This window comes from Chelonoidis abingdonii, chromosome 1 (assembly GCF_003597395.2).
Source record: "Chelonoidis abingdonii isolate Lonesome George chromosome 1, CheloAbing_2.0, whole genome shotgun sequence".
Taxonomy (NCBI): Eukaryota; Metazoa; Chordata; order Testudines; family Testudinidae; genus Chelonoidis; species Chelonoidis abingdonii.
Genome location: NC_133769.1, coordinates 273630653 through 273653523, shown reverse-complemented (window position 1 = coordinate 273653523; position 22871 = coordinate 273630653). Strand labels below are relative to the sequence as shown.

At 42.3% G+C, this 22871-nt stretch overlaps 1 long non-coding RNA gene across 1 annotated transcript; it reads left to right on the top strand.

Moving 5' to 3' along the window:
* Positions 1-80: 80 nt before the first annotated feature.
* LOC142046334 (uncharacterized) lies at positions 81-21841 on the top strand. The gene is made up of 3 exons (XR_012655241.1): positions 81-251; positions 20275-20440; positions 21811-21841. It is a non-coding gene; the product is annotated as an uncharacterized LOC142046334 (long non-coding RNA).
* Positions 21842-22871: the final 1030 nt, after the last annotated feature.

The following is a 22871-nucleotide window of genomic DNA, read 5'->3' as shown; positions in this document are numbered from 1 at the left end:
AATTCAGCAACATATCTCTTCAGCAACACAAAGTGCTGGCAAGCACCTCAAACCTGTCCGCTGCTGTCTACAATTATTTCCCATAGAATATCAAGTCAAATTTAAGATTTGTGTCTTAATCTACAAGCCACTCCATGGAGTTTATCTTCAAGATGCTGAATTGATTTTTAAAAGATAGCCTGAAGTTTCTAGATGTGGATCCTGGTTCACAACTCCTTTCTTTGGGCACAATGGAACTCTCCACAATGAAGGTAAAGCTCATCTGTGCAAAAGACAGAGCTTTCTTGAGGAGTGGGCCAACAAACCCCCACCAGATCTAAAATTGGCCTCAAAGCTCACTGCTTCCATTCCAATTGCAAGGCATACTCTTTTAACCTCTCTTTCAGTAATAAGCACGTGGCACATCAGACGTAACATAAATAAAAACATCATTAAAAAAAAACACCCTCACAGGATATTCCACTTGAAGACAAAGATTCTCACGTGACAAATGGTAGTCATGTCACTTAAAACATTCTGGAAGCTGCTCAACTACTACAGTAATGAGTGTGGTATATGAATGAGAATGGAAGACGTTGCCAATATTTGGGATTGTATTGCAAATCTCACATTACTTCTGGTTTCTCTTAAAGCTCCAGCTCCTGAAGTCAAGTGATTAGGGAAGAATCTCAACTTTCATTTAAAAGAAGATTCTAACCTTCATTGTTCTGGAGGAAAGCTTGAAAACATGACCAGAGTGTACTCTAATGGCTGACAAACCAGGAAGCAAACAAAGAACCTCAAGATTGTTGTTTTTTTAAAAAATCATATTTAAGCCAATGTAATGATATTTTGGGCCCTGAATCATTATTTTTGAACATTTGAGACTGGCAATAGCAGGAAGAATAAATGCTGATAGTTTTTTTCTTTTTGTTTTAAAAGCAGCTCCTTTATTTTCAATTAGTAACCTCTCTGTATGGGCTTAAAATTCTGGGTCCATAGAATAGTTTAATTCACATGTCAGAGGGTGCTCTACTCACTAATGGAGAACCTCCTTCTGGCTGCATCTAGGGATTAGCTCTGCCAGGCCAATTCTCCTTCCTGTGGTTGCACTCTGTCACTGTTAATCTCGGTCTCTGCTCCTGCTTTGTGGCATCACCCTCTGGCCAGGTCAGTCTGATTTTCCCCTTCCAGGGGAAATCACGTGCATCCAAGTCTCTCAAGACTCACTGTCCCCAACAGTGACTGGAGGGTTGACCTGACGATGGTGGTCAGCAAACCACCTTCTTGGCAGTGTCTTACTGGGATTTCAGTTCCTCCTGGATGTGGTGGAGGTGTTTAACAGGTCAGATGTCATGGTGACATGAGAAATCGTAGGTAGGGATGGAGGGAACTGGGAGTGAAAGCCGTAATTAGAAAAGAAAGGGCTCTGGTGAGTGGATTTGTGGTCAGAGTTGTTATAAGCAAATTCTGCAAGGGGTAAAAGATGAATCCAGTCATCCTGCTAATAAATAATAAAACAATGCCGATACTGCTCCAAAATTAGATTTATGCAATCTGACTATCCATCTTTTCGGGGCTGATATCCTGTGAAGACGTAGAAATCAATATCCAAGAGGCAGAATAACTCTTGCCAGAAATGGGAGGTGAACTGTGATCCATAGTCAGATATGATATTGGAGGGTAATCCATGGAGCTTAAAGACATGACGTAAATATAAACAGGCTGTCATTTCTATGGTGGGTATCTTCTGAAAAGCACAAAGTAGGACATCTTAGACAGGAGATCCACGGCTACTAGTATGGCTATGTGGTCCTGGGAACTGGAGACATCTACAAGGAAGGCCATTGATAAGGACTCCCAAGGTCGGGATTGAGTCAGTAGCGGGACCAAGGTGCACAGAAGTTTATTGTGGGGGACCTTCCTCTGGCAACATACCTTGCAAGAGTCAGTGCAGCACTTAACTGAGGCATGTAGTCTTGGTCATCAGAAATGCTGCAAAATCACTTTTATTGACTTCCACTGCCTGAATGGCTAGCCAAGGGCGAGTGATAGCGCAATCAAGAATCGCAAGGTGAGGCGGACCTTCTGGGACATAAACACTGTCTCTGAAACTCAATTTTTAACACAGAAATGTGCATTTAACACTGAACAAAATCCATTGCTGCAACAACTGCAAATGTGTCATTAGGTTGTGAGGATCTCATGAGACCTAGGAGGTCAGTGTTCACCAGCACAAGATATTGGAGGGCTCTGACGGTCTTTCTCTGCTGTCAAGATATTCCCCTTTGTGAGAGAGTACATTGGGCTTGCCATTTTGGCCCCCAGACTGACATAATAGAGTAAATCTGGTTTGAGAAAAAATGTTTCAGTCACTTTTGATTCAGAGGAAAGTGGGGAAAAAAATACACATTCTCCATTGTTTAAAAAAATGAATCCTCTGTCCTTCTTTTGAACAGCTCTGCAGCTGGATTGACCAGGAGAAGAAAGTTGAAATTTGGCAGGGAAACAGCCTGCACTAAAAAGAAATGCTTTTGGGCATTCTGGCAAAAATGGTCTTTTCTTACACAGAGTTATGATCTTTTGAAAAATCACTTGTTTGTACACGCAATATGCATTTCATTAAGCTTGTAAAGTACCCAGTTAAAGAAGGTTAAATAGACAGCACAGCCTTCCCTCAACCACTGCACATTCAGTAAGGTGAAGATGAGGGCTGAGATAAGGATCCTGTGGACCTGAACAGATTCAATGGGACAGATCATGTATATAAAATTTAGCATATATGTTGTAGAATCAGTGCCACAAACTGTTACAATGAAAAATAAACCTTTCTTGTAATAGCTTTCAATCCCTTTGCTTAATATTTTTGCAGGAATTTTTTATTTCAATTCCTGAACATGAATGGCAATTTCAAGGTAGTTCTGATAACCAGAACAGCAGAGTCTCCATGTGTAATGCACATGCATGATGTAATAGTAACTGGTAGTTATTATTTCAGTGACAGAGTAATTAGTAATATATAACCAGTTTTTCTGGATCTAGTAATTAGTCACTGGTTGTAGATTGAATTTGCAAAGTTTCTTTAATTAGGCTGAATCAGGATTTTAACATTTAAAACTTAAACTAAGATCATCAATAATGTCTCTTGTTTACGGCTGTTGAAATATACAAGCCAGTACATATACTGCAGTACATAGAAATCAATAGAATTAAAATTTTGCCCATTATATTTTTATTCTAACATAAGAGGAAAAGCCATTTATTGGTAGTTCATAGTGAAAAGCATCTAAGAGATTGCAATTTAAATCTCTATGAAGTATTATAAACAGATTTTATAAATGCAAGTTGTGTAGTTCAGTAATCAATGCTGGTATACTTTGAGAGCCCAATCCAAAGCCCACTAAAATCAATAGTAGTCTTTGATATTTGGATTATGAGGCTGAAAAAACATATGACATAATTCCTACTATGAGAAAGAACACACAATCTATCATGAATATTTTCACAATTTGCTTTAATGGCTTTCCATGTGAGACTTGGACACTTTTCATTCCTCCTAGAAACTTGACTATGGGAATCTTGGCCCCTTTCAGGTCATTCAACATATTAACCTGGTTGCCACCACCACCCCACCACCCATGAAGTGAGTGCACTCTGAGTTTCACATGTCTCTTGAAAAAAACACAAGGGACACAACCTCCTCCCACTGTGTTCATGGTACAAGGACAGGAGGAATATCTCATAAGGCAAATCCTCAATTCCAAGATCCTTTGGGGAAAGCTCCTATGCCTTGTTGACTGGGAAGGGTACAGCCTGGAGGAAGGCTCATAGGAACCAGCTAGTAATATCCATGCTCTCAACCTGCTCTTTGAGTTCCATTAATCCCATCCTGACAAGCCTGGCCCAAAGACATCCGGGAAGCAGGTAATGTGAGGTAAGCCCTCAGCAAGAGCCTGCGATGGGCTCCCTTAACCATCATCCATGAGCAAGGACTGGGTCAGATGACTTCCAGGAACAGCTATTTAATCCCTCAGGAAGAGCAGCAAGCCACTCTGCAATGTCACTACTCAGCTGGGAACTCTCTCTCTGCAGACTTCCCAAGCTTCTAGCATATTCTTGTTCCTGCCTCACGCATCCAGCCTGCTCCAGTCCCCTGGCACAGGCTTCTGGCCTGCTCTCACCAACTGACCTTGCACTGGCACCCACCTGCCCCTGCCCAAGTCAACTCTGCCCCTGCCACGGTGAGTTGCCCAGTGACCCCCCGACATCATCTATCCCAGACAAACTCAAGTAGGGTACAAAGTGAATTCTAATAATAAGAAATTCAAACAAAAGTGCTTTTACAATGTTGAAAAGAAGCTTCTAAGAATTTATTCTCTTATTGCTACTAATAGAAATTCAGGGATCCTGGTTACCTGGTCAGGCCATCATAATATTTCATGCAGCACTTCTCATGTGGAATGCTTTCTCACTCTTACATTATTTTATTAATTTCTTGGTACTTGGCCTAACGCAAAGCTACCTGTTCATTTGTGTAAAAGAACAGAACAAAAACAGTGTTCCTGCTCAACACTGCAAATTGCATGAATTTCCATAGCAGATATTGTGATTTGTGTGCAACATTCCTCTGTATAATTTTGGAGAGAAAGTGAAGTGAGATGCTCGGGCAAACACTGCACCTAGGAGACTTCATGAGTGGTGAGGGGGTAGGTGTTGGATGCTGGAATGAGGAGAAAAAGGAATGCTGGTTCTTCCCTCTCCTCCACTTGCCATCACTCAAAATATTCATTCATCTGAACCCTCATCCTGAAACATTTGCTCCCTCCTAACTAGCTGCAACACATCCCTTTGCCTCCGTGGATCACTGCAACAGCTCCCCTCCCATATCAGTTCCCTGTTACATTCTGAATCTCTGTAAACCCCTCCTTTTTTCTGGCTTCCCACAACAACCTACAACCATGCATGTCTACCCTGGCTCCCTTCCACAGCCCCAGCAACACTTGCAAAACATTGTTAGGCTCTTAAATGGGAAAATAATTTGTCCATCTGATTATGCTCAGGTGAATTACATCCATTTAGACACAAGAATGCATCATCACATTTTCTCTACAGCTCCTTCACGTGGTGATCCGTCTTCAATTTCCTTTCTCCACTTTCTGCTTTGCCACTGTTCCTTCATGGGGTGCATCTGCTTTGCACTGCTACGATGTATCAGATGCATCACAGGAAAAACCTAGACATCTCAGAGAGCCAAATAAAAGATCCTTTCTGTGTTCTGTAGGGAGGGATAGAGTATTTGAAATGGGCAACATTTTCTAAATTTTTGTGCGTGTCTCATTATAGATGTTCTTTCCCCTTCCTGACAGAATATTATATAACATCACAAGGTAAAGTTTTAATTCATATAATTTGTCTTGTTGTTTTACACTTGAGTAATTCTGATAAAAATCAGAAAGTACTTGGTGCTTACCAAATCTTCCTCATTGCACTGATGACAGACAGCTGAAAGATGAAGAACATTGTAGTAGACATGGAATATTCTCTAGGCAGGTTGGCTATATGGTGCCTAGCAGTTTTGGTCTTCCCATGCTATAAAAATGTCTCTGCTTTTGCTTACGGTCATCCTTTGCTAGAAGCATAACTGAAACACATGGAATTCATTGCTTCCATAAACTGGAGTATTCAGAGTTGTGATGTGGAGTGACAGGTGAACTAATAGAAGTCTGTATGTGTTGTAGCGTGGGTGTCCTGAAATTGAGCTTATGGATGCATGCATCTGACGAAGTGGGTATTCACCCACGAAAGCTCATGCTCCAATACGTCTGTTAGTCTATAAGGTGCCACAGGACTCTTTGCTGCTTTTGTCTGATGTGGCCTGTCATAAAGAACTTTAATGTCAGCCTTATAGATATTTATGGACCAAATCCTGGCTCCCACTAGGCCAGCTTTGCAAAGGTGGACCAGAGTAAAGTGGCTGTGTGTTGAGCAGAACTGGCTGCTAAAGATTCCCCCAGCATGAAAAATCTCTGGGTGGTATAGGGCCAGTGTGCCAGCTTCTATGCTACTCTGACCCTTGTATGATGGAGCGTCTGCCCCACACTGGGCTCTAAGGGGTTAACAGAGCCTTTGGGAGGCTGCACAGGAGGCAGCCAATCAGAGAGGAGCTGCGAGGAGCAGCCAATCAGGGCCGAGCTGGCCCATATTAGAATGGCTGCAGAGCAGAGCAGTCAATCCCTGGAGCCTGAGGAGGGAGGACTGGCTGCCTTGCAGACTGAAGCCAGCAAGCACCCTGGACAGAGTAGTGTTGCAGGCACAGACCAGGGAAGCTAAAGGCAGCTCCTGGTTGAGAATTTGAAAGCGGTAGGCAACTTGGGTGAAAATGATCCTGAAATTGTAGAGTTCATGATTCTAAGGAATAGTAGGAGGAAGAAAAGCACAATAAAGATAATGGATTTCAAGAAAGCAGACTTTAGCAAACTCAGGGAGTTGGTAGGTAAAATCCCCTGGGAAGCAAGTCTAAGGGGAAAAACAATTGAAGACAGTTGGCAGTTTTTCAAAGAGACATTATTAAGGGCACAAGAGCAAATTATTCCACTGCCTAGGAAAGAGAGGAAGTTTGGCAAGAGACCTCCCTGGCTTAACCAGGAGATCTTCAATGATCTAAAACTCAAAAAAGAGTCCTACAGAAAGTGGGATCAAATTACAGAGCATGAATATAAGCAAATAACACAACTATGTAGGGACAAAATTAGAAAAGCCAAGGCACAAAATGAGATCAAACTAGCTAGGGATGTAAAAGGAAACAAGAAAACATTCTACAGTACATTAGATGCAAGAGGAAGACCAAGGACAGAGTAGGCCAGTTACTCAATGAGGGGGGAAAGACAATAACAGAAAATGTGGAACTGGCAGTGGTGCTTAATGACTTCTTTGTTTCAGTTTTCGCCAAGAAGGTTTGTGGCGATTGTATGTCTGACATAGTGAATGCCAGTGAAAATGAGGTAGGATCATAGTCTCAAATAAGGAGAGAACAAGTCAAAAATTACTTAGACAAGATAGATCTCTTCCAATCACCCGGGCTTGATGAAATACATCCTAGAATACTCAAGGAGCTGACTGAGGAGATATCTGACCCATTAGCAATTATCTTTGAAAAGTCATGGAAGATGGGAGACATTCCAGAAGACTGGAAAAGGGCAAAAATAGAGCCCATCTACAAAAAGGGAAATAAGGACAACCGGGGAATTATAGACCAGTCAGCTTAACTTCTGTACCCTGAAAAATTATTAAGCAATCAATTTGCAAACACCTAGAAGATAATAAGATGATAAATGACAGTGAGCATGGATTTGTCAAGAACAAATCATGTCAAACCAACCTGATAGCTTTCTCTGACAGGGTAACAAGCCTTGTGGATAGGAGGGAAGCAGTAGATGTGGTATATCTTGACTTTAGTAAGGCTTTTGATACTGCCTCACATGACCTTCTCATAAACAAACTAGGGTAATACAACCTAGATGGAGCTACTATAAGGTGGGTGCATAATTGGTTGAAAAATCATTCCCAGAGAGTAGTTAACAGTCATTCAGTCATGCTGGAAGGGGTCCCACAGGGATCGATCATGGGTCTGGTTCTGTTCAATATCTTCACCAATGATTCAGATAATGGCATAGAGAGTACACTTATAAAGTTTGAGGATGATACCAAGCTGGGAGGCTTTGCAAGTGCTTTGGAAGATAGGATTAAAAGTCAAAATGATCTGAACAAACCGGAGAAATGGTCTGAAGTAAATAGGATGAAATTCAATAAGGACAAATGCAAAGTACTCCACTTAGGAAGGAACGATCAGTTGCACACAAATAAAATGGGAAATGACTGCCTAGGAAGGAGTACTGCAAAAAGGGATCTGGGGGTCATAGTTGATCACAAGCTAAATATGAGTCAACAGTGTAACGCTGCTGCAGAAAAAAGCAAACATCATTCTGGGATGTATTAGCAGGAGTATTGTAAGCAAGATACGAGAAGTAATTCTTCTGCTCTACTCCGCGCTGTTTAGGCCTCAACTGGAGTCTTGTGTCCAGTTTCTGGGCATCACATTTCAGGAAAGATGTGGACAAAGTGGAGAAAGTCCAGAGAAGATTGAAAAGATTGGGTTTGTTTAGTCTGGAGAAGAGACTGACAGGGGACATGATAACAGTTTTCAAGTACATAAAAGGATGTTACAAAGGGGAGGGAGAAAAATTGTTCTTCTTAACCTCTGAGGATAGGACAAGAAGTAATGGGCTTAAATTTCAGCAAAGGCAGTTTAGGTTGGACATTAGGAAAAACTTCCTAACTGTCAGGGTGGTTAAGCACTGGAATAAATTGCCTAGGGAGGTTGTAGAATCTCCATCATTGGGGATTTTTAAGAGCAGGTTGGATAAACACCTGTCAGGGATGGTCTAGATAATACTAAGTCTTGCCTTGAGTGCAGGGGACTGGACTAGATGACCTCTTGAGGTCCCTTCCAGTCCCATGAGTCTATGATCTGCAGGCTGAGACCCTGAGGCAAGGGCAAAGAGGGTGCTGGGGCTGTGGGGAAGTAGCCCAGAGAAATCTACAGTGGAATCAGAAGGGAGGCAGCAAATGGTTAGAGGGACAGAGCTAATTCCCAAGATAGTCAACAGGAGGCGCTGCAGTGGTGAGTTGCACTCTGTCACACCTTGTAAAGAGGAGGGCTAGAATGTTTCTATCCCCTGGCTATTTCCAGGTGCTAGATTGGCTCCTTTGGGGGAGCCAGGCATAATTTAGAATAGCGCTGAACACATCTAGCATCTAGTTGTAAATAATAACAGAGAGGATTGATGAAAAACTAATGCAAAACCATACCATGTCACCCTTAGTTCTGCACTGCTGCCTTCAGCAGTGGGCGTCCGGAGTGTGGTGTCTGCTGATGAGGGCCCAGCTCTGAAGGCAGCAGCACAGAGGTAAGGATGGCAATACCGTACTATGCCAACCTTACTTCTGCGTTGCTGCTGGTGGTGGTGCTGCCTTCAGAGCTGTACTCCCAGCCAGCAGCTGCCACTTTCCTGTTCCCCATATCTGAAGGCAGTGCCACTGCCAGCAGTAGCACAGAAGTAAAGGTGGCAGTACTACAACCTACCTATAGTCACCTTGTGACCCCACAAAAGTCCCTTTGGGTCAGAACCCCTCCAATTACAACACTGTGAAATTTCAGGTTTAAATATATGAAATCATGAGCTTTACTATTTTTTAAATTCTATCACTGTGAAATTGATCAAAATGGACTGTGAATTTGGTAGACTACTTGAGGAGCCACTTAGGGATCTGGGGAAAAAATCTGTCTGGAGATTAGTCCTGCCTTGAGCAGGGGGTTGGACTAGATGACCTCCTGAGGTCCAACCCTGATATTCTATAATCTATAAACCTATAAAGTATTTAATCTAAAAAATACTGTAATTCAAATCTCCTCCTGCTTGTTTGATAAAACTCTTGTATGGTAAGATTTCAGCTTGGAGTGAATCTCTAATTCTAAACCTCTAAGACAAGAGTCCATGAGGAGAAGGTTGATACAACCTTAATTATTGTGTTATGATCAACATTGTAGTAACAGAAAACACCAATAAAATACCAATCTACTATATAATTAGTTTATTAATTGGGACATTTTTTATGGAGAGAGTTACTTGCACAGCATGCACCTACTTTCTGAAATGTTCACAGCACTCACTACCCAGCAGGCTACCAACATAAAAGATCAATTAAAGAAATAGCAGGATGGCCGTATAAATGCCTCTAAATAAACTGAGTCCTCTTGGCAGAAAAAGATGAGTCAGTGCCTCTGTTTTCAAGAGAGGTGACCCTGACAGGTTTGCTAAGCCTGCAGATAGTGCTGTACTCTTGCGTTTGGTGGTGGCTCACTTTAATTTTTTAAAAGAACAGAAAACATCAATGAATATTTCTTCAATTATATTAATACCTCACCATAAAAAAAGTTAATTATATCGTGGCATCACCTAGCAAAAAGGAGGGAGGAAAAGAAGAAGCCTTGTGAATGTGTCAGACACACATTTAATTTAACCTATTTTGCAGCTATTCTGAATATTTAATTCTGTGGATGATAGGTGTTTCCAAAAATCTGTTTGATGGAAGGTATCCAAATACCATCAAAAAGAACTGTCACAAGAATGTCACACTCACATATGTTAAGCTAGACATCAATGTCAATCTCTCAACAAGAGTTTCACCCTTCCAGTGTCCTAATCAAATTCTTTCAGCAGTTAGAAGTGAAAATACGTCCCTGGGCGTGCGCAGAACTTATTTGACTTGTTAGTGAATTCAGTAGGGCTCTGCACAAACTAAGAATCTTGTAGAATCATTGCCTACATTTGCAGGGTATTATGATTGCTGGGATTAACTCCAAAATTCCATTTAATGTTTACAGAGCAGAGAGCAACTAATTATTTTATTTTTAATTGATTTAGCTTTTTACAACTTCAGCACAAAGTTCACAAATGGCTTCATGATTACTGAAAATGTATATGTTCCAGTGCTACTCTTGCACCTCCAACAGGTGTCTGAATTCTCATCTACTGCTGTTCCATCTGCAGTAGAGACTAGTGCATCTCTATGTTATATCTAAAATTACTGCAGCTTTAGACTGGCCTCTTTCATTACCAAGTAATTGTCTCTCCTGTGTTTGGGTTATTGAACCACTGTGTATTTTTTACCTATTCCTCATTTCTAAAAAGTCCTAAAGTGCCCTAAATGACTTCTGTTAATGTGAATAAGTGATATATAGAAGAAAAGCTTGATGTAACTTGAGTCTGAAAGCCTATAGTCAAACGATTTTCTCCTTAGAAATTTCTACATTATGATCATTAATTGAAAATACTATCCCAAGATCTCTGAAACAGCTTTCCCCCCATCTCCTGAAATATAGTTATACATTAGCCCAATGGTTCTCATCCTAATTCCACATATGACCCAAAAACAGATGAGATTTCTTGATACAATGCAATATCCTACAATTTTTGTGGTCACAAATTTGCTACTAATTTGTCAATATTCAGTACCTCATTTCCCACTTCCACTTCCAAATACGTATCTTTGAGTAGTTCTGCAACTGAGTCTACAGTCAATGGACTCTGCAGTCTGAGAGTTAGCAGAATGACTCACAATTATAGTATTAATTAGAATTCAATCAAAAGTAGGTCTCAAAATTCTGTTTGTGTCAGGTGGTGATGATGAAGAATCCCAGGAAAGGTAACTTTTCCTAACACTGAACACAAAACTTCCTTCCAAATAAGGAAATTAATGACAGGGCTCTTTACTCATCTCTGGGTGCCCTAAATCCTATTAGGAGCATGAGTAGAATAAATAAGAGGAAACCTGGCAGAAGAATATCAAGTGATAAATTGCATAGAGAAGGATCCTATTTACCCTTTCTCGTAAAAAAGAACATATGGCCTTGAAGCAGGAATTACTTGGAGAATTTCTATGGCCTATGCTGTGCAGGTCAAACCAGATCTCTTCTGACCTTATAGTCTATGAACAAGGAACCATTCAATGAATGTAAGAAGCAACACGTTTAAAACTGATACAAAATATTATTCTTTTACACAGCAAATAAGTAAGATGTGGAGCCCACTGCCACAAGACATTAAGTCCAAGAATTTAGTAGGATTCAAAAAGATAAAACATACATACGGATTTTGGCCCTGATTCTGCAAGATACTTAAGAACACGCATGACTTGAAGCATGTGAATATTCCCACCGAAGTCAGTTCCACAGCTGCACATATGCTTGAATCCCTAGATAAATCAGAGAAAATAGGATTATTCACAGTTAGATAAAATAAAACAAATAAAGGTTCATGTCGCTTCGGAGCAATCACTAACTGATGAAGATTAAGAAAAACTTCCTCTATGGACATGTTATTCATAATTGTCTATTACTGGAATTTTTCCACATTCCTCAATCATATTTAGATGGCTATTTTGGTTGATTTTATTTTGGGTTATTGATGGAAAACTGTCAAACAAATCCAGTAGGAGGAAAAAAGAATCCTACTTATGAAATACAGACCTCCATTAAATTGCTTCTTTCTTACATGGATAACCGCTTTGTATCAGCCAAATAAAAACTTGTATATTCTCTACTAATAACATCAGCCACAAGTCTGAAATCTAGGGCTAAAAATACTAAATGCATCAGTTACAGTGGTTTCCAAACAATTCTTCACTCACTTTGTCATACAGAGCCACAGAAACTGACAAGCACAGTCTGCATGGGCATAGACAGCTGGGGACTTAGAAGGGCTTTAGCACGCCCTTCCTCCTCTCCAAATATAGGGATTGCATTAATAAAGAAAACAGTGAGTTTGGAACAGAAGCTGGTTTTTTCACTTTTCTAAAATTGGGTAAGTCTGATCATGGGACAAAACTATCCATTAAAGCAGTTCTTTTTAAAACATGAGTAAAAAGAACAACTTACAAATCAGAAAAAGTTTCAAACAATGATCTTCACACAGAATTTCTTGAAATTAATTCTTCTGCAACATCTGTTAACTGTTAGTCATTGGTTTTGTCCCTGTGTTCATGTAAAATCACACCCCAGTTGAGCGATGATTGTCCCGTTGTTGATTGAAGCCATGTTTTAATATGGTGTAGAGAAATGAAATTACACTTACACTTACAGCATTAGTTGCCGGTTCCCCCCAAATCATTTTTATCAACTTCATGACTTTGCAAAACAGCTGGTGTTCTGTTTGGTTGAGTGAACTGAGATATTTCTGAATGAACTTCAGTGATCTCTCTGTGAGCTGGCAGATGGCTTGCAACAGATGAAGCTGAGTAATCAGTCAATCATGGTCGAAATCTGAATCATACACCTGAAGAACATTTTGAACTGAAGTTTCTGTTACATGAAGACTATTTCAAGATGTTGAGTAATTCTATAGCCTCTCTGTTCAAATCTCGATTGAATAGTGGAGTTTGTAAAATCAGCTACTGTATAAATCAGTACATATAAATCTCTGCTGAATTGGGGTAGGTGGTTTCTCCTGTCCCTAGTTGCAGTTTCTTGGAAACTGCAACATTCTGACTATCTCCAACTTTTCTGGTGGATTTGCTCCCAGAATAAGTTGCAGCTTTCATCATATTGGGTGTGTTGAAGTGAATTAAGTGTCATTTAGGCCTTCCGTTGCTGAAAAGTCTGACCCGTTGCAGAGTTTTAGACAGATTGTGTACCATATTGAGGACTTTTTCAACTGAGTTCAATACCAAAGAGGAAATTAAATATTTCCATTTGAGCAGCTGTGCCAACAATTTGAGCTCTCATTTCAGGATCTTTTGTTGAATTCTTTGTAACCCCCCAAATGCCACACAGTGCAAATGGTTCTCAGAAATGGCAGACAACGCTTCTGCATGGAGAGTTTATCTTACTGGACAAAAGACATGAATGCCTGGTAATGTACTTAACACTTCATATTCTTTTTCTGAAATATCGCATCTCATTTGGGTGACTTTTAAAACAAAATTTTACTTTTGTAAACAGTTTCAAGAGTATCCAGGGAGCTAGTATTATTTTTAATAGCATCCTGGCATACCAAATTGAAGGCATGCCCCTGGCAATGAGTATTAGGGCTGGCCAGAAAACAAGAATTCCATTTTGCAGAGAAGAAAAGATTAGGTTCTGCATCAGAACAAAAACTAGACTTTTCTTTTTTTAAAAAAATAGGAAACAGAGAGAGACCCACCTGCCCCTGAATAGTCAAGGCACTCATCTGGGATGAGGGTGATCCAGGTTCTGGTCCCTGCTCTGCTTGATTTGGGACAGGGACAGGGACTTGGGACAGGGTTTCCCACATGCCACTGGGCTTTTGACTATTTTGCAGTGGTTTTGATAAAAAATTGCATCCTGAACCTCATAAACCTTCCCAACAAAATTTTAATTGCAACTGATACCATTCCGCAAAAGGTTTGTTTGGATGAATCGGCATTTTCTCCACAAAAAGTGGGTTTTTTAAAAAAAAACTTCCTGACCAGCTGTAATGATTATGCATTGTGTCATGGATATTTTTAGTAAAAGTCACAGATCGGTCACAGGCAATAAATAAAAATTAATGGAATCCCGTGACCTGTCCCTGACTTTTACTAAAAATACCCATGACACAATGGGGAACCTGGGCAGCTGCGGGAGGACTGGGCGTTCCTGGGGCCCCCACCACCCAGGGGGCTCAGAACTCCAGGGTCCCCCCACGGCTGGTGGCCAGGAGCTCTGGGCATCCCCCATGCTGCCCGTGGCGGCTGGGAGCTCCAGGGTACCCTGCAGCTCCATTTCTCAACAAGTGGCAAAGGACCTTGCAGCTCCTAGCTGGCACTGGCTGAAGTCACGCATTCTGTGACTTCCATGACCTCTGTGACTAAATTGCAGCCTTAATTATGCATAGCTTGTGGTTCCTCCTATTGCAATCTTGTTGATGCAGCTAATACTAACCCTGCCATAGTAGAGATGCCATCATAAAATTGTCTGTGACAGTTTTTGACTCTGAGATTGAGATGCAATAGAATAAATTTGATTGCTGATACAATTACCTCCACTGATGTACAAGCTACACTGTACAATACAATGGACTCTTCATGAACATTCATGTTCTCATCCACATTTCACAGGCAAAAAAACACTTGCTCTTTGTTGGAGAAGTCTGTTGTTTCATCCACCACTACTGAATACCACTTTCCAGAAATTTTCTCAGAAATATCCCTCATGTAACCCTTCCTCCCCTCTGAGTTGGCAGCAACAATGGCTGGGTTCAGTATCCAGGGGTTCCGTTTCAATAACACAATGCATAACTGGCTCGAGCCCCCACCCAGTGACCTGGGACAATTACATACACCACACACTCCTGGGCGCCTCTAGGAGGCAATGCTTCCCCTCTCGCAAGCACGGAGTCTGAGAATAGCAAAATCTTTTAAATAAAGGAAGGAAACAATGCAGCATCCCATTGGAGAAACACCACAAACAGGATTATAACACAAACCATAAGCAAAAACCCACCTCCAAGTACATTTGGCAATGTCCTTTCCCCCTTAGGGTCTTAAGCCCAATCACCCCAAAGTCCAACAACCTGAAAGTCTCTGGTCAGTGTCACCCCAGAATTCACAAGTTTATCTTCAGTTTTACCTCCCCCAGTCTGGGTGGAAATGTGGGGGGAGGGGAGTCCACACAAGGTGTTAAGGGGTACCTTACATGAGCCAGGGCCAACTGCTTCACCTTTCCATGGAGTTCTGCTGCAACCTTCACAATGACCTGCTCCACTACACCAGCTGTGCCGCTCCTCCAGCCATCCCTGCAAACCATTTCACTCTGCTCACTGTTCCATAGGCTGCTCCAACACACTGCAAACTGCTCTGCTCTGCCAGCCACTTAACAATAGGTCTTCAGGCTCCCCCACTAGTTAACACAGCACTCAGTGATTTCAGCTCTTAGTAGGGGAGCCCTGGTGCTGATGCACCCTTAGCCCAACATGAATTCAGCTCAGCAGTCTCTAGATAGATTCTTAATAAAATCAAAATTAGCTCTATTCTTTAACAGTGGAGAGAGGAGACCATGCAATTGGTGTCCTAGGCCTTCAAAAGAGGCCCATACCATCAAGTACACCTACCAGTCCCCAACCTTTCTCAATTTACTGGGTATTGGAACCCATGTCCCTTGTTTAGCAAGTGTCACTAAAGTTATACTGAGACATCTCTGTCATAAAGCAGTCTCATAGTTCCTCATTCACATAATCAGGTGGCAACACTTTATTTATCCAGCCCCAATAACAAAGAAATTGGGGATCCCAGAGCTGTCAAAATAACCATCCCAGGCTGCCTTGGGCTATGCTGGGCGTGCCCGTGCAAATATCTGAGAATTCACAATTCCTGAAATTCTTTCCACACTTCCCATAATTCGCCACCAGATGTCAGAGTAGAGCTCATCCTGATTCTGCTTACACTCACAACTTTAAGAGCCATGATTTCCATGATTTCATTTTGAATAGCTTGACTTTTGAATTTGTCTTGACTCTTTTTCAGCTACTTTGAAATAGCAGAGTCATGTTCTGCGTGAAAGGTTTTAATACCATGCTCATCACTAGGGCCCTACCAAATTCACAGTCCATTTTGGTCAATTTCACAGTCAGAGGATTTTAAAAATAGTAAATTTCATTATTTCAGCTATTTACCCCGGGGGCGAGGTGAACTCTGCAGATGCACCTCTGAACTCTGGGTCTGCACTGACTCAAGACAGCAACTGTGAATGGGGTGCAGAGAAGGGTCAGGCATGTGAAAGGGACTTTTGGGTTGTTGGACTTAGGAACCCAGGGCCATCCTTAGCCATAGGCAGAACAGGCAGCCACCTAGGGCACCACTAGGTCTGGGGGCACCACTCTGCTGGGAGCCGACAGATGGAAGCAGTGGAGAATGTAGAGCAGGTGCTGGGTCCTAGAGAGAGCCAAATGCAGCACAGTCTGAGGAGGGAATTGCTGCTGGGTCTCTGGAAGGGGTGGGGAAGGAACTCACCTGTGAGTGTGACTCTTTACCCCCGGCGTGAGAGCTGTCAGGCTGTGCTGGGTGAGGTGCTGGAGGGAGGGGAGGCTGGCTGCCTACCTGCTGAGGAATGACAGTGAAAGTAACTCACTTCCTCGCAGGCAGCCAGGATTTGAATGGTCACACGCGTGGGCGGGATAGCCGATAGCATGTGTGAAAAATCAGGACAGGGGGTTGGGGTAGGGTGAGCAGATGTCCCACTTTTATAGGGACAGTCCCCCATTTTTGCGTCTTTTCTTATATAGGCTCCTATTGCCCCCACCTCCCGTCCTGATTTTCACACTTGCTGTCTTGGTCACCCTAGGTGGGGGTAATTGGTGCCTATATAAGACAAAGCCCCAAAATATCAGGACTGGCCCTATAAATCAGGACATCTGGATCTGGTCACCCTAGCTGGGGAGCGCGTCTCTCCCCCAGACTGGCAGTGATCCATTTCATCCAGAGGAGCTGCACAGGGCAGGATGAGCTGCTGTGGCTCCATGGTGCCCCGTCCCTGAGATCAGATGCTGTGCTAACTTCACCATGGTCCATTGGCTGGCGGTGGTGCCATTGGTGTGTGATCGGACCTGAGGTTCTGCTGCTGCTGTTGCCACTCTGCACCCCAAGAGGTGGTTTTAGGGTCCTGCAGTTTTCCACCTATTCCTCTTCTACTGCAGCTGTTGAACCAGCAGGCCAGGGGTAAGCCAAGCATGAAAGCAGTACTGTGTTGCCATTTTGATTGTCATTGAGCAATTTGTTGACAAAATGCTGCTAACAATCCTGAATTCATTTCAATAATATATATATATATATTTAAATCAGTATCTTAGCCAAAAAACAGAAATTAAGTTGTGATAATATTTGTGACAAGTTTGGTAGGGGTGAAGGGATGGGCCAGGTTTCATCAGAGAAATCAAAAAATGTTGACTGATCTTTCCTATAGCCCTAGTTACTGCTAATCAGAGCCCTCTAAAACTGTACATATGCTCATCCCTTACTAGTGTATAGAGCAGGGATGCAACCTATGGCACATTGCCAAAGTGGCATGCAAGCGATTTTGATGTACACCACGGCGATTTGAGCGGCTCATCCACCGCTACTTCGGGTTCCGGCTTCTGCCCCATTGCCACTCGAGTCCGGCTACCACCCATTCAGCGCTGCTGCTGTGGCCTGGAACCCCAAGGAACCCAGGCTGGCAGCGGCTGAGCCGCCGGTGGCTGAGACCCAGCTGATCCACTCAACCCGCTGTACGGCCTGGTTCCATTCGCTCATCCGGCCAACTGCTGAGTGGGACTAATTCAAAAATAGGAAACAAGAGCAACTATCCCAAAGTGCAAGAACTAGAGCAGTGGTTCCCAACCTTTTCGTCTGGTGGCACCACATAGGGGGGGGGAGACCCCTGACCGAGAGAGCCTTCTTTGAGCATGGGATCATTTTGATTTAAATCGACTTGAACTTAGACGAATTGAGTTGTGCCACATGCCAATCGAGATGACATTGTACAGTATCTACCAGCAAACTTAGCAATCATATCTATGACAATTCCTGTAACAGTAGCATCAGGAGAACGGAGTTTCTCAAAACTAAAGCTCAATAAAAACTATCTCCGCTCTACAATGAGTCAGGAACACTTGATTGGTCTTGCTATTCTTGCAATCGAACAAGACATCACTTTGTCTTTGTCATACGATGACATTATTACTGATTTTGCGACCAAAAAAGCCAGAAAGATTGCTTTTAATTAAAAACTAATCCTTGTTTCAATACCTCTTCTTATAAATTTCCAATAAAATGTTGACAAATTTAAAAAATTATATTATTTGCATCATTCTGTCAAATCAGAATTTTTTCTATAGTGCTACATTTTAGTGCTAGTTCATCAGCATTACAGTGTGCTTAATTGAGTTAAACTGGTTTTAGTAAAATGCATGTGGCAAGTTTTCAAATACTGTAAGCTTATATTCGTGTTGCTAAGAGCAAGACACGCACAGGGGCACTAGTTTAATAATCCCTCCTAGGGCACCATAAATCCTAAGGACAGCCCTGTAAGAACCTGAGGGGAAAAGGATACAGCCCAATCTACTAGGGGTGGGCCTTTTACTCACAGTTTATGTTATGAACCCTGTTTGCAGTGTTTTCCCAAATTAATGCTGAGTTACTTCCCTCCTTTTATTAAAAGTTTCTTTTCTACACTCAGACTCTGTGCTTGCAAGTGGGGAAGTATTGCCTCTTAGAGGCTCCCAGAGGTGGTGTGTAAATTTCCCAGGTTACTGGGGGGGGGGGTCGTCAAGCAGGTTCTGTGTTGTATCAATGGAAAGGAACCCCTAGATATTGAACCGGGCCCTGGTTGCTGCTGGCTCCACCTTGCAGAATGGTTACATTAGGAGGGCATAGTATGAAATTGTCACCCTTACTTCTGCGCTGCTGCTGGCAGGATGCTACCTTCACAGCTGAGTGCCTAGCCAATAGCTGCCACTTTCTGGCCACCCAGCTCTGAAGGCAGAGCAGAAGTAAGGGTGGTAATACTGCAAACCCCCTAAATAACCTTGTGGTCCCCCTGCAACTCCCTTTTGGGTCAGCGCCCCCAATATGAGAAATACTGGTCTCCCCAGTGAAATCTGTATAGTATAGGGCAAAAGCACAAAAAAGTCCAGATTTCATGAGGGGAGACCAGATTTCACAGTCTGTGATGCATTTTTCATGACCGTGAATTTGGTAGGGCCGCACTCATCACCATGGTATCTGAGTGCCTTCCAGTAGTGCATTAACCCACATGACTGTCAGGTGTTGTTTGTTCTTTTATCCTCTCCTCAGAAGAAGAAGCATGTACAGTTGTCTTGTTTTGGTGGCTGGCGTTTCTTTGTTTTTTAAATATACCTATTGCTATGTGTTTATATTAGAAAAGGCAATGTCAAAACATGTGCCTTGCACTTGGAGCAGAAGGTGGTGAAGTTTGTGATAGTCCTTATTTCTTGGGGGAGTTTATTCCATAGTCTTGGATCACCCCCGCCACCACCACCACCACCAAGAAAGTCTCCTGCACAGATGAGCTTTAAACTTAGGCGTTAAATCTTGCATCTCTGAATCTAAGTCACCTTGGTGGATCTCGCTCTTTGTTATTGTACTTCACTCACTCACTGGTCACTTAGAAAGGCTAGGTCTACACACTATGAGCTAGGAGTGTGATTTCCCTGTTCATGTGTATATATATATTCATGGTATCTTGATGAGAGTTAGCATGACTATAAATAATAATGTAGCCATGCTAGCAGGGAGCAGCAACAGAGGTATGGCTGAGCGGTGCTGAGCACAAACCCGCCTGAAAACAGTAGGTACGTACTTGGCATGATTTGGCCACAGCTCCGCGGCCGCTGCCTGGGCAACTGCTGCTTCTCTACTATTTATAAAGGCACTATCTCCCATTGAGCTACCAAAAGTATATGTACATGAGCAGAGGAATCCTGCCCCTAGCTCATAGTGTAGACATAGGCTAAGAATGGCATGGGATTGCAGAATTAAAACACACACACACAGAATACTTTCTGGCAAACTGAAACATTTAGCTGGCCTCTTGGTTTTATACAGTGATGGCATTCTTTGTAGATCAGTCTAGAATGTGATAGAATGAAGAAAGGGAACAGCCTACACCTGATCTGTTAATTACACTGGAAAACAATTATTTTTATATTTTGCTTTGTTTTATGCATTCCTCCTCAACAAGAGACTTCAACAAGGAAAAGGCTACAAATAAGCTGGCTTTGACTCTCTGTCATGATGGGACTGTAGTCCAAAGCTGCAAAAGGACTTTCAAAGAATCTTGGACTCTCTGATATCTGGCCTCCCCATTCCGTTGTGATCAGAGCACATGGAACTCATTCAAGAGTGGGAGGTAAGAGGAGGAGGAAAGAAGAGATTGGCCAATCAGGAGGCTTTGGGAGTCTATCCCAGGTCTCACTAGAGAGAGAGAGAGAGGATAGAATTTCTCATGAGCAGAGGGGGGAGGGGATCAGCCTTTGTGGGAGGTGGAAAACAGCCAAGCTGGCTGCAGAAAAAGTTGGAGATGTGTAATCCACATCTAATAGGGAGATATCTCTTTAAGAGATCTATTGCGGGGGTAGGAGTGAGTTGTCTGGGTCGTTGTTGCTAAGCAGGTGCACAATTGGAACTCTATGTCCAGAAGTTTCTGGAATTGGGTGTGGTAGTCAGAGTTGCCCAGAGGATTCAGGGGGCCTGGGACAAAGCGGAGGAGCTGCTGTGCTTGTACTCACCTGGCGGTGGTCCAGGTCTTTGGTGGCATTTCAGCGGTAGGGGGCCCTTCAGTTGCCCCACGTCTTCGCCACTTGCCAACTCCCACTCTGGGCAGCCCTGATGGTAGTTTTGGATATGCTCCAATAGGTTCCCTGTTGCTGGGGTCAGACTCCATGATAGGGTTGCCAACTTTCTAGTTGCACAAAACTGAACACCGTTCCTCTGCCCTGAGGCCCTGTCCCTGCCCCACTCCCTCTCTGAGGCCCCACCCCCCATTCACCCCATCCACCCTTCCTCCATCGCTTGCTCTCCCCCACTCTAACTTTATCTTTAAATTTATATGCTTAATCTGGGTGGTTGGTTAATTAGTTAGCTGACTAGCTAACAATGATTTCAGTAGAGAAGGAGAAAGAGTTTGCATAGATTCCAACTGAAATTTCTAGAAGCAAGTGGAGGGAAAGATGTTGTTTTTGACTCAGCAGATTGTATAGATTTGGTGATCAAAGACTCTAACTGAGACTCAGGTGAACTCAACCTAAGCTTTGGGGAACTCTTAGTTTCCTCTAAGTGTGTTTCTGTGGAGACTGACCTGTTTAGATTTAATTTGTTTTCTTTATTTATGCTTATGTATAACTGTGAAGATAATGTGGATTATAAAGTCGCCATGTTATGTTATCAAAATGAAATTATTATTGTTATTATTATTATTCATTGTTTCTTTATCATAAGATTTTATAATGTTGGTACTTAATTAAGTTCATTCCTTTTGTTCTTTGGGACTTGAATGTGGGGATGTTGACGCTGTGTGATCCTTGCTGAAAATCCTTAGAGGTTGAATTCTCCAGCTGCTTTTATATGGGAATTGGGAATTTTGGGGCACTGCAGAAGGGCAATGAAGTGAACTCTCAACTATTTAGAGGTTACAGAAGCGCAGACAGTTGAACCTAACTCAGATACACGCAATTCCCTTTCACAATAAGAGGATACCCTGCTTGTTAACCCATTTCCTAGCCTGGGAAGAAAGGAGCTCGGTGGAGCCTGATGCAGACGAGACCTTCAACCTGGCCCCATCTACCAGCTGATACCCCAGGGGAAAGAGGCACTTTGGGGAGATGAGTCCAGCAGATATACCCCACCTCAGCTGAAGAGAACAAGCTGTAAGTTATCAATGGACTGTTCCTGCTATAATAGATAATGTAAAAACAATTTTCAATAGCTATTCTTTTATTATTTTTTCACTCTAGCTTCCCTAGATAGACAATTTTTTTTATATTCCTGGTTTGGTATGTGTTAGAGACAGCAACAATGCCAAATACTTGGCAACTGTTTGAGACTGTCATAAATCTGATATTGGGTAGTCTATTGCCAGTTACTTACATCCACCATAGTTCTTATTCTATTGTAGCCTTTCCACCCCTGCTGTGAGCTTTTCGTTTTCACAAGGTAAGCTGAGTCATGCCTATCAGTATCTGGATGGGAGACCTCTATGGAAAACCCAAGATGCCAAAAGTAATGGTGTTAATGATTCAGTAGTTCTGTTCCCAGCGTGGTGCTGGGGAGGTACAGTGCTGTCTTTAGAATAATAAGCAAAAGCAAGGTCCTGACCACTTTTTGTTATTCAGATCCCACTGTATTTTCCCCAAAGGAGATATGTTAACTTCAGTATACTGAATAAAGTTCAATATGGATAGGCCAGAAGCACATTTACCTGCAGTTTCAAATAGATATGAGGTTCTGCTTTACTTCCTATCCTGTAAAATTGTTGTGTTCTGTTGTTGCATTTAGATAAATGACTACCACTTTTCATCCCAGAGGTGAATATGTTTCAGTGTGTGTGAAGTGAATCCTGTTAAGATGGTTTTGCAATAGCTAAAGCTGTAAATTGGCAGTTTCTCTTTCCTTATACCACCTGTTTTCACTGATACAGAACTGGAACTGGCATTTTCTCAGCTTGGGTTCAGTCAAATTAATTTTTTAGAAACTCTGAACAAAATCTGGTTATCCATTTTGAATTAGGTGAGTGAAGAAAGAAGATGCTTTGCTCAATTAACGTATATTAAGCAAATTTGGAG